The following is a 13,733-nucleotide window of genomic DNA, read 5'->3' as shown; positions in this document are numbered from 1 at the left end:
AAGTTCCAACGAGAATGGTTCCCTTCGTACTTCAATCAGAGTAAACATATAAATAAAAAATGAATAACCATTTTCAATTTCGTTGCAAAATGAAATTACAGCCGCATCATATTCTAGTCCAATCAGAGAGTGCAGCAAGCACCTCTACCGGTTTCGAAACTTATTAGTCTCTCATTAGGAGGCACATATGCTGCTCTCTCTGATTGGACTAGAATATGATGCGGCTGTATTTTCGTTGTGCAACGAAACTGAAAATGGTTATTCATTTTTGATTTACATGTTTACTCTGATTGGAGTACGAAGGGAACCATTCTCGTTGGAACTTTGCCGCGCTGAGCAGATGGGACGTGAATTATAAGTTGTAAAATTCCCTCATCTTCCTTAGTCTTAGCATCCGTCATGGCTTGCAAATTGTAGAAGCCTCGGGGGTGTAGCCAGAGAAAGTTCCCATTGTTTTCAGTCTGGTGGGATGTAGAACAACATTATGTTGTTTTATATGCCATTGTATTGAAAACTTAGTCTTTTGCTAGCAGTTGCCGCTAGGGCATCTATGCCATTTCGTTCGTTGCAATCCGTGACTGCACGCCGGGGTTTGTTTTGGTCGGATCAGAGAGAGCAGCATATGTGCCTCCTGATGAGAGACTAATAAGTTTCGAAACCGGTAGAGGTGCTTGCTGCACTCTCCGATTGGACTAGAATATGATGCGGCTGTATTTTCGTTTTGCAACGAAATTGAAGGTGGTTATTCATTTTTGACATAATATATATTTTTATACGTGGTAATAATTTAAGAGAAGATAGACGACCGAATAGAAGTAGGCAGAAGGACAATGTCATGGATTCACAGTACTAGATATTAAACGAACTGAACTTTCAACAATTATTACTGATTTTAATGAAGAGGGTTTAATTGTTACATTTCAAAAAAATCAGGAAGCGACTTTATTTTCGTCATAAGTCAGTCAGCTCTTATGCAAAAAACTTTTATTAGACCTCATTTGAAACGTTTGTTAATAAACTTTAAAAGATGTCTGTTAAGTTTTACCAAAAAATTGCACCACATTCGAGTTATATGAGATTGAATGTTCTCCATTTCGATGTTCTTCGAAAATAGCCATCCTTTAAAGAGAAATAACTCAGTCGTTATTGCGTTTACATAGGTTATTCCGACGAGAATCTCTATTTTTCTTATTAGATAGAATTTTGTTTTTAATGATTTTTTCTATAAAATTAAATTATTTTAAGTTATTCATGAAAACTGGTTATAAAACGTGAGTTTTTTCAGTGACAAATGAATAGTTTCAATCGCTAATAATTTGTAAAGTATCAACTTTGGCCTCAGAAGAACAACACATTGCAGAAGTTACTTCAAAGATCACGGCATTTTAACCCTTACATCTTTATATATTTTAGAAACTGTTTGCTTAATTCGTAAACACATGCATGTCTTTCCAGCAAGGCCTCGTTATGACTACTCCACCAGAAATTCAAATTTTGATGTCTATTTACCGATCCCGTCCTCTGAGTTAGTAAAGAAATCTATATTATATTCCGCAAAAAAACTATACAACCATCTTCCTTTACAACTCAAATCTGCAACATCTTTCCCCAAGTTCCGTAAAATGACAAAAGCTCATCTATCTAAAAGAACATATTATTCAGTAGAAGAGTTTCTTAATGACTAACTAGGAAATTGCAGTAATGTACAAGTAACCAAACTTATCTATATTTGGGTGTCACATGCAGCAGCTTAAACTTATTAGTTCCTATGTATATAAATAGTTTACTTTGTTGTATGTTCACTTTGCAATTTCTATAAATTGTTGCAATATATCGATTTTGTTTTTTTTTTCTTTACTTTATTAACTTATATTTTGTATTTATGTATATTTTTTTTATATTGACGATTTATCAATTTTCAGAAAATTGTATTTGTTATTGTTATTGTTAGATATTATTTATTTATTTTTTCTGACTTTAATTAAGCTTTGTCCATAAAATTTGTATAATTTTCAGTGACAATAAAGCATATTTCTATTCTATTCTAACAAGTTTTAGAGAACAAAAACTCAAAATTGTTCAATCTATCGACTTCCATAGTTTCTTTGATTGAAAAAATTTTCATCTCCTAGATGGGGTTATTTTCACCCCCAGGGCAAAAGCCCGCTTCGGCGTAAGGTAGATTTTGACAAAGGTTATAAATACTACCTAAATCCAAATTTTCAAGGAAATCGACCTTGATTCTCAAAATTCCACTGTTGAAAAGACAGGCGAAATTCCATGAGAAAATGGCTGTTGATTGGACTATAGCTGCTTTGCAAACATTTGAGGAGGTGGCAATCAAAATCAAACATGTCCATAAAAAGTAAAAATGAGTTAGCAGCTGTTTCATAATAAAAATGGTGGATCCTATTCTGTGAAGTTTTCGGTTTTGGTTAAAAAAAATTATGTCTTGTTTAAAATGAATACGCAATATTAGGGTCCCAAATCAAATAAGATCATGTCCACAGTTAGTTTCAATCATAAAACCACATGTCCATTTATGGAGCTAATAGGAGCTAATAGCAGTGCCGGGATTTGGTCACGTGGTTTGGTCACGTGATTAAAATAATAATAAAAATCGTAGAAAAGTAAACATATTATAGAATAATATTCTATTCCATCTTACTGGAGAGCAACCAAAATCAAACATGTAACATAAGATTTTAAACAAAAAAGATCATAAGTAAAATAATAAGAAAATCTACAGTTTCGTTTTGATTTAAATCTGTCACCCTCCATCCTCCGACAGTACTATTTCTAGGTCTACCTGTTGTCAAGGAGGATCTGATGAAGACAAATTTACACCAGCACGACCGTAGTTTCTCGATAAAAATTAAAACTATTTATATCGCAGTATGGTTAGAACACCCTCTAAAGGGGAACCCTAACAACACACAACATTCCAGGAATGTACTACCAAAGTTCTATCAATATTTGAATGTCCTGGACATTTAGGGAACATTCGGTGAACATCTGATTAAATTATTCCTGGAGTGTTACCATAAGACATTCTGTGAACATACTACCAATGTTCCTATATTTTAAGTTGCCAAATAATAAATACGTGTAACAGATATAACATTACTTATAACAGAAACTTGTGCAAAAACGAAGAGAGGCATTTATAATTATTATTCTTTTGCGTTCATTTTCAAATTCACGGCGCATGTATTTGTGCATGGTGCTTAGAGAGGGCATCACGTGACTAAAAACGACCAACGACCTCACTTGGACTTCGGCGCTTCGGCAATCTTGGCATGCATCTTGGCCTTGGCCATCTTGCCGTTCGTGACCGTTGTTTGTTTTTATTTGTGCTTTTTAAGAATATTTTTTAATTCGGGTACTTTTGTAATAACTTTAATAGTATTATTAACATAGTGCATAAAATCAGTTGGAGTAGCAGAAGCAATGTAGATAAAAAATCTGCAGGAATAACGTTTCAAAGGTTAGTATGCAAATATTGTAAACAAAGGCATGCCCCTATTTCAGAAAATATCCATTTATTATTTTAATAATTGCGAATAAGCCACAAACTTGCTTATTCCTAACTAAAATAGTAAATAGAGATAATAACAAAAGGATTATTTGTAAAATTAAAATAATTATTTTTGCGTTTTTGCTAATGTATGCGTTTATAAACAGGATGGTAGACCACACACTATAATAGTCCCAACTAATGAATACACAGTATGAATAGTATAGTTGGTTCGCTAAACATATCAATCAACGGCTAAACTTAGTCTCAGACACAATTGGCTAGTGATTTTAGTAAATAATTTTGCCAATTTCGTAAAATTGGCAAAAAAAATAATAACTAAATAGTTAGTAATTTTGGCAAAATTGGCCAAAACCAAAAAACTTACCTACTAAAATCACTAGCCAGTTGTGTCTAGGGAAACGACTATACTAATAAACAATTTCTAAGCTGCTTTATAATATTTTGTGAGTTCATTAATCATATTTTTTATTTAAAACTAAAATTTGTTAATAATGCTTAGTAATGAATATATTTTGTATTTTTAGCTTTCCAGAAGATCCTGCGAAGAAGGCATGAAGTATAGATCAGATTTGTTAATAGAGCAGTATGTACAAAACATTTTTTAGATAAAGATATTGACAGAAATTCACTTTCAACTGTTCGTTTGAGAGACTGTGCTGTTCCAATAGCTTATATCACACAGGTAATATGCTTAACCCAATTAATAATACAGTCCGTACAATATACAGTTGGAAAAATTAAAGAATAGGTCTTTTCATTTACAGTCATTTGTTTCGAGCTTCTGTCATATGTCGTATAATCCGTGTTGTATTAATATTATACACAGATTATACAACATATGACAGAAGCTCGAAACAAATGACAATCGATGAAAAGCCCTATAGGGCTTTGTTCATTGTCATTTTTTTCGGGCTTCTGTCATGTGTCACATATATTAATATATCTACGTCATACGTCTTTGGTTTGTACCATTGGTTATATCAATAACGTATGACGTAGATATATTAATATTATGTGACACATGACAGAAGCTCGAAACAAATGACTGTGAATGAAAAGCCCTATAACCATGAATGATCACATCAATCACTTATTTTGTATTTGCTGTCTTTTTCTATAAATCACAAACGTTTGTTATAGAAAAAGATAGCAAATACAAAATAAGTGATTGATGTGATCGTTCATGGGTATATGCTCTGAGCTTCGCTGGTGTCGCTCCTAGCGGACTACGAATTCAACTTTCACCGGTAATTTTTAAATTTATTATTTAATTGCTATCGCTTATTATTTACAACCCAAAAAAGTAATTAAATTGTAATCGATTTTTTTAAGATTTTCCTAATCATTTTGACGTTCTATTGATGAAATATTAATTTCTTACGTCGGATACTTTCACAATTATCGTGTAGATGGCGCTAAGATTAATACATTAATTTATAATTACATTTTACGGAACATTAAAAAAACTTAAATTCAGTATTTAAAACCTAAGTATTTTAAGGTAAAAATATATACCACAGCTTTGACCAACTAATATTTTTTATAATTAGTGTTTTTAACTTTAATTTTAAATTAATCACTTTGACATTTATGTCAAATTTCCAGTAAACGTTTACAGACTTGTCACTACTGGCGCTCGCGAATTTGTAAATATCCCCTCTACGTACGAGCTCACAGCGTATAGAGCTTTTCATTCACAGTCATTTGTTTCGAGCTTCTGTCATGTGTCACATAAATTTAATATATCTACGACATACGTTATTGGTATATACAATAATACAAACCAAAGACATATGACGTAGATATATTAATATTATATGACACACGACAGAAGCTCGAAACAAATGACAATCGATGAAAAGCCCTATTCTTTCATTTTTCCGACTGTAGATACCGTTGCTCTTCATTATCTACATCAGAGATCTAAGTTGACATTGTTGACCAATTACAAAAAATTTTTGAATTCATTTTAAGTCCAATATATCACATAATTATTGCGAAGTAGATTATACAACAAAACAGATTAATATTTAATGTAAATAAATAAAAACATCAGAAATAGAAAACAAGAATTAAGTTATAATCTTAAGTTAAAGTAAATAATAAAAACAATAAATATAATAAAACAAAATACTTATTTGTTTGTGAAAAAGCTATTTCTTTGTGGCATTTTTGTAATTATTGTAACTATTTTAATGGGGAAATAAGCCACAATTTACTTGAAAAAATAACTTTATTACAGTTTCTACTTCCACATTGGACGACGTTGTCAAAATAAAAAATGTTTTATTTTTTTATTTATTAAATATTATTTATTATTTATTTAAATATTATTTATTTTATTATTATTATTATTTATGCATATTATATATTATAAGGGACAGAACAGAATGGGGTAGAAAGCTTGAGAAGGTCGAGTCCCTCTAAGGGCTGTAGCACCAAGATGAGGATGATAATGCATATTATTACCTGTAAATATTCCTTCTGATTGTTAATTGTAAAGGATAGAAAAATTACCATTTATTTTATTTTCTTTTAGAATCAGCTGAGAGAAGTGGTCTACAAAAAACCAGGAAGGAAATGGAATATGTGGCTACGAAAGGCAAAAGAAAGGTTTACAAAGCAAATGTGATACATTTTTTTATAGGAATATCAGTAAATTACATTAAAAAAATGTATGAAAAGATTTTTTGCAATAAAAATGTTTATATTTATCAAGGATGTATTATTTGGTATGGACACATATCGTCAGTGATGTGACAATACCTCCTATCTGTTTTTTCATGAGAGTTGTAAGATAGACTAAAAACTTGTTTGGGCCACCTCCTGTTTTCATATATTTTTTGACTTGTTTTGCAGTAAATTTAACTATCTATTTACTACAAAACAAGTCAGAACTTACCTATGAAAACAAGAGGTGACCTTAAAACATTTTCTTCGTCTAATGCAGACCTCATGAAAAAAGATATAGAAGGTATTGTCACATCACTGACGATATATTTCAGAGAATGTCTAAAAAATATACTGTGAATGTTCAAAGAACGTTCGTAGACATTCATGGAATGTTCCAACAAGACATTCAGTCTAAAAAATATACTGTGAATGTCCAAAGAACGTTCATGGAATGTTCCAACATTCATGGAATGTCCCAACAAGACATTCAGTCTAAAACATATACTGTGAATATCCCAAGAACATTTGAAACGAAAAAGCGATGGACTACCCCAGCTAATTGAAACAATATTCGAAAATATTACCTCAACTAACCAAGATAGCCATCGTTACACCCTTAGCTTAGCTCAGTCACTCAGGTGTGTGTTCGTCTTGTCCTAACCTTAGAATGAACTCTGAAAATTGGAATGGAAGCAAACAAAACATAGTTTTTAACTAATCATGTTTATTGTTCATAAAGATATAATAAATAAAATGACTTAGTAAATTGCATTAACAAATGTATTTAAATTCTTGCCAAAAACTAACAATTCTGGATTATACTTATGGCTCTTGGTAGCTGATGGTATCCTCTTGATGTCGTATGGTACTGCTGCTGATTCTGCAACAGGCTCTGGGGTTGTAGGTGTTGTATTCCACCAGGCCTACGGATGTTGGTCGTTGCAGTCTTGGTAATGCGGTTGCAGCCCTGATGACATGGTCCTCGTTGTTCTATCGCCGGCGATTTGAGGATGCTTGCAGCTCCCGGAGGGAGGAAAGTGCTTTTATTCCCAAAAACTATAAAACAGAGACACATATCAATCATCAAGAAGAAAAACCAAAATATACCTTTGCCAAACAGTATTCAGAAATAGTAATTGGCAAGGGTAAATTACATAGAATTTAGATGAGAATAGTTAAAATTCTGATTACTAAACGTGCATATTAATAGATGAAAAGAAATATAGAAACCAAACACATGGTTGAACATTTGAAGGTTAGATAAAAAAAAACATTAGAAAAACTGTTAGACGGAGAAATATAATTACTGTAAGAAATTATTAAAAAAACTATATGCAGCTCACCCCAAGAGGAAGATGATTTGTTGAAATAAAAATGATTTAATTTTGGAGCTACTCTGCTTTTTAAAACATTTCCACCTCCATTTTGAGAATGAGATATGGGGGTTGTCACTGTCATTAAAATGACATGACAACGAACCTTGGACCGAAATTTGAAATAACGAACATGGAACACGAGAGAAGATACAATGTAAATAGGGTTGCCTATTATAGAATGGACGCCAACCGATTTTTATTAAAGGGGAAAATGGGTAAACCAAATAGAAGAAGATAATTATTAATGAAATATTAAAGAAAATAAGGTAAAATAATTATTTAAAAATAAAATATCAAAGATGTGACGTTTGTAACGTTACACATTCGTATACATTCATGGAATGTTCCAACAGAACATTTTAAGAATATTTAAAATGCTGACACAGCACTTTCCTGGGACTTTCCAGGGACATTCGCGTGCATTTGGGGACATTCCAGGAATGTTTTCAATGTCCTGTGAGTACCTTCTAGGAACATTCTTGGAATGTTTTGTGTTATTAGGGAATAAGTGAAATGAATTTTGACTCGGTTTAAGTTCTCTGTTTAACCCAGGTATGACAATACCAAAAGGCACCGTTAGGAAAATATTTCAATTTACAGTTCAGAGAACCTGTATGAAACGAGTCTGTGTACTCCAATACAGAGTATGGCATTAGTAAAATAAGAAAATCTGCGGTTTCGTTTTGATTTAAATTTGTCTTCCTCAGAGCCTCCTTGACAACAGGTAGACCTAGAAATAGTGCTATCGGAGGATGGAGGGAGACTGATTTAAATTAAAACGAAACCGTAGATTTTCTTATTTTACTAATGCCCTACTCTGTATTAGAGTACACAGACCCGTTTCATACAGGTTCTCTGAACTGTAAATTGGAATATTTTCCTAACGGTGCCTTTGGTATTGTCATACCTGGGTTAAACAGAGAACTTGAATCGAGTCAAAATTAATTTCACTTATTCCCCGTTAGAGGGCGTTCTAACCATCCTGCGATATAAATAGTTTTAATTTATATCGAGAAACTACAGTCGTGTTGGTGTAAATTTGTCTTCCTCGGAGCCTCCTTGACAACAGGTAGACCTAGAAATAGTATTATCGGAGGATGGAGGGAGACACATTTAAATCAAAACGAAACCGTAGATTTTCTTATTTTACTAATGCCATACTCTGTATTAGAGTACACAGATTCGTTTCATACAGGCTCTCTGAACTGTAAATTGGAATATTTTCCTAACGGTGCCTTTTGGTATTGTCATACCTGGCTTAAAGAGAGAACTTGAATCGAGTGGAAATTCATTTCCAAAAAGATCATGTCCACGAAAGCCAATCAAATAGGGACATGTCCTTTTTTTAAACGTATTTACAGGTTTATTCATACCTTCAGGTTTGAAATATTTACTATAATAAGTTAATTTCACTAAATACAATGATATAATATGATAATTTTACCGATTTTCATTGTTAGGTTATTTACTAAAACGTTTTTTGCGATTTCCCTAAAACTTCTTAAGGTGGACAAGATTGGTTTTGATTGAGACCTCCTCATTTATTATAGGGTAAAACCCCTAAATATTGGCACTGAGTCATTAGTTGGCACCTTAGTTGAATTTTTTCAGTTTTTGTAAAAATATAGCGTTATTGAGAGAAATTGTTATGTTTAGTAATTAGGCAACATTTTTGGTAATACAAAACGGCACGTATTTATAGTATGAGTTCAGTTTGATCTGTGAAATAGGTCTGTGATTGTCTGTCTCCATCAACAAGGTAAGAAATTTGTCTCGATCCTTAACAGAGTAGGCATTTTAAAAATCGATTTAGTTTCATTTTTAGATTGAAAACGTTGTTTTCGATGATAGTAGTTATTATACAGGGTGTCCCGAAAAGATTGGTCATAAATTATACCACAGATTCTGGGGTCAAAAATAGGTTGATTGAACCTCACTTACCTATATACAATAGTGCACACAAAAAAAGTTACAGCCCTTTGAAGTTACAAAATGAAAATTGATTTTTTTTCATATATCGAAAACTCTCAGAGATTTTTTATTGAAAATTGATATGTGGCATTTTTACGACAGCAATATCTTAAAAAAAAAATTAAGTAAAATTTGTGCACCCCATACAAATTTTATGGGGGTTTGGTTCCCTTAAACCCCCCCAAACTTTTGCGTACGTTCCAATTAAATTATTATTGTGGCACTATTAGTTAAACACATTATTTTTAAAACTTTTTTGCCTCTTAGTACTTTTTCGATAAGCCAGTGTTTATCGAGATATTTTGAATATTTGTCGAATCCACCACATATTTGTATATGGTTAAGTACGGTTATAGAGACCTGTTAATAATCTGAAAATTTATTTATAATTTACATTTTTAGGTATATTTTGAAAAAGAAGCTACATCTCGATAAAAGGTGACTTATGAACAAAAGACTAAGAGACAAAAGTTTTAAAAACACTGTGTTTAACTAATGGTACCACAATAATAGTTTAATTGGAACGTACACAAACATTAGGGGGGTTTAAAGGAACAAAACCCCCATAAAATTTTTACGTAAATATATTGAAAAAGAAGCCGCATCTCAATAAAAACTGGCTTATCGAAAAAATATTAAGAGGCAAAAAAGTTTTAAAAACGTTGTGTTTAACTAATGGTACCACAATAATGAATTAATTGGAACGTACACAAAAGTTTGGGGGGGTTTAAGGGAACAAAATCCCCATAAATTTTTTATGGGGTGGACAAATTTCACTATAATTTTGTTTTAAGATGTTCCTGACATGAGAATTATACATGTCCATTTTCAATAAAAAATCTCTAATAGTTTTCGATATATTGAAAAAAATCGATTTTCATTTTGTAACTTCAAAGGGCTGTAACTTTTTTTGTGAGCACATTTGTACTAAGGTAAGTTAGGTTCAATCGAACTATTTTTGACCCCAGAATGTGTGGTATAATTTATGACCATTCTTTTCGGGACACCCTGTATAAACGTGTATAATTCATGCTCTAAAATAAAAAAACGTTATAACATAAAAAATATTGTGATAAAAACGGGTGCCAATATTTGGAATGCATTATGATAATTTTTTCAAATATTGATTCATGCATGCCAATTTTACGTTAATTGTATATTATTTTAGCTAATTTTTGGCACCGATAGGAATTAACAGAATTTCTTTAATTTAAGAGAAAATACGATAAAATTGGATCTAAATGCTTCTAATAAAAACAAGAAAATAAGATCAGGAGTTCATAAACGAAAGGTGAGATGAAAAATAAAGTTGATTACACTTATGAATTTTGTTAGGTAAACATGTATGTTCCCAGAAAATAACCAATAAATTTCAGATATTTAACAATAGAAAAAATATTTATTAAACATACGCTAAAAAAGTATATCTATTAGTCTTAAGTTGAAGTTAGAATTTGTCAAAAAGACGCTTTCCATAAAAATTATGAGAGTGCCAACATTTAGAAGAACTTCGAATGTTTTTCCTAAATGTTCAGTATGGTACAAAAATGTAATTATTTTATTGAAATGAAACTTTTTAACCCGCCGCACCCAAAATTGAGAACATAATATTCACTAAGCATATGCCATTTTAATCACGTATACCTATTTTTTTTTTCAAAAATAGAGAAATCAAATAAACTTGTAACTATCAATTGCTTAAACGAAGTAGGCTTACTAAAACTAAATTTTTATTAGAATATAAAACTTGTCATAAAGTCATTATGATAACAGTGTCTATTTTTTTAGATACAAAAAATATACATATAATGAAGAACTGCTGCAGAAAGCTCTTGAGGAAGTTAGACAAGGTGTATCTAAGAAAAGAGTTGCTGTGAAATATTCAATACCTAGAGCTACAATTTAATGTAGATTGGGGAATAAGTTCACGAAATTTAAAAAAGGCAGGAATACGTTTCTGTCAGAAAATGAGGAACTAAGATTATTGGAAATGATCGAAAAGGGTTTCCGAGACGCAAAATTGATTTACAAATGGCTGTCAAATCATTTCTAGACGTAGAACATAGATCAAATCTGTTTAAAAACAACGTGCCAGGCGAACGTCGGTACAAATTATTTATTTAATGCCATCCGGAGTTGTTAGAAAGAACACCAGAAGGAGTAACAAATGCGTTATCCGCTGTTTACGAAGACGATATGAGAAGTTGGTACAAACATATTGAAATCTATCCAAAAAAGAAACAACTTTTTTCTATAGTTGAGTATCCTAAACGTATTTATGTGGCTCCGAAAGGCAAAAAAATGTGTATAAAATCAGATAAATCAAACATAATTAATTTTTTTGATGCCGACTTTATAGACGAAATTAATTCTGATACAAGTGGATGTTTATCTCACAACTGTAAATATTTTCACATCTTAAAATAGTTTATAAGGAAATTAAGGTGTCATCGTCCTTAAGTTATTTCAGAAATATTGAAGCAATGGTGATTTCAAATTTAATGATGACATTGAAAATATATATGTCTGTTATTATCGACAAAAGTCAAAATATAGATTTAAGTAACTTAAACTTTAACATTGATATAATATTTTTAGAGGACGAAAGATTACATGAAATTAACCAACCAGAAACCACCAAATAAATATGTACCAATGCAGTTAACTTTAATAGTACTGTAGAACATATTTGTACTAACTTCTTCTGACTACAAAACCAACGCCGAAAGAAAACAAAAAGAAAAAGACGAAAAATAAAAGAAACAGAAAATATACAGAAAAGACTATTGAAAGTTGCAGAAAGGAAGGAAAAACAACGCAAAATCACAAATAAAAAATAAAACCCTAGTAAAAAACGGTATAATGAAAACAAAAAATAATCAAAAACCTAAAACATCAACAATGAAAGAAAAACATGTTAGAAATTTAAATCAGGCATTACGCGATGACGACTTTTTTACAGACATCCCAAGAAAGAATAATATTGTTCAGTTGTTCAGTATGATAGACTATGTTTTATATGTACTGAACAAATTTACGAATGTTTACTTGGTATCAAGTGCCAAGGATGCTCCAGAACATACCACATAAAATGTTTAGAGAAACAGAGTTTGTTTAAACCAGAATAATTGTACCTATGTATTTAGTTTGAGTATTTTTGTATTTTTTCTGATTTCACTATATTAACTTTGTTACCTTTTTTTTTGTTAATTTTTATTATTCTTAACCGTACACACAAGAAAAATGAATTCCATAAATGGGTGCCAAAGTGCCAACAAATGAGGTGCCAACATTTAGACCCATGCTAACAAATGAGATGCCAGCATTTAGACCCATCCCAACAAATGGGGTGCTCATCATTGGGTTTAGGGTGCCAACAATTAGAAAATCAGTTTTTTGACTTTACTTCAATATTAACAAAGCTTATAGTTGATATGTAAGTAAATTAATTAATTTTTTCAAAACCTGATATATTGTGCGTATCTCACTCCCAGACACAATTAGATAAAAATATTTTTAGAGTTTTTGCAAACGAATTTGTAATGGCAGATTCTTAAAGGTGCCAACTAATGGGTAGTTTACCCTATCTTCAGATTTATATTTATCACAACATTTGTGATCTAAACATTAGATAGATGCATAAGATATTAGCTATCTTTTGAGTGAAGTATGCCTTTTTTGAAAAACTTTCTTGTTTATAAACATTTTTTAATGTAGAAAATCTTATTTCGCAGAGCAAGTATTTTCAAGACCGTCGTCTATTGAATGGGTTGAATATACAATGAGTAGTATTTTAACAATATTCAAATGAATGAAAAATTTAATTTTTTTGCTTAAATTTTAATAAAAAACCATGACGCAGTGAAGATTTCGATACCCACGACGTAGTACGCCTTTTCTATTGACTTTCCCAGATATTCCATTTGAAAAATAGCGCCCAGTAATTTTTAGATTTTTAAATACTTCGCTTCTTGGGGTATCGCATAAAGTTAGGGTATATCTAAGTTTAGTTATGGGTTTTAGGTTTTCATGATGGCTGATGAATTTCTTTTAGTCAGGGATCCCAGGCCTATTTTCACCATTTACTACTAACAAGCTCATTTTTCGAGAGTAGCTTCATTTTGACGAGACGCCCAACTTTTTTCCTTACAACATGTTCCGTATGTGGTAGA

The 13,733-nt window shown here is 31.4% G+C and overlaps 1 long non-coding RNA gene across 1 annotated transcript; it reads left to right on the top strand.

Annotated features, from left to right (window-relative positions):
- Positions 1-2,927: 2,927 nt before the first annotated feature.
- Positions 2,928-6,238, top strand: LOC126890003 (uncharacterized). Its single transcript, XR_007700249.1, has 3 exons — positions 2,928-3,487; positions 4,066-4,223; positions 6,081-6,238. It is a non-coding gene; the product is annotated as an uncharacterized LOC126890003 (long non-coding RNA).
- The last annotated feature ends 7,495 nt before the right edge of the window (positions 6,239-13,733 follow it).

This window comes from Diabrotica virgifera, chromosome 8 (genome assembly GCF_917563875.1).
Source record: "Diabrotica virgifera virgifera chromosome 8, PGI_DIABVI_V3a".
Lineage (NCBI taxonomy): Eukaryota > Metazoa > Arthropoda > Insecta > Coleoptera > Chrysomelidae > Diabrotica > Diabrotica virgifera.
Note: the sequence above shows the minus strand (reverse complement) of the source record. Positions and strands in the feature narration are given on the sequence as shown.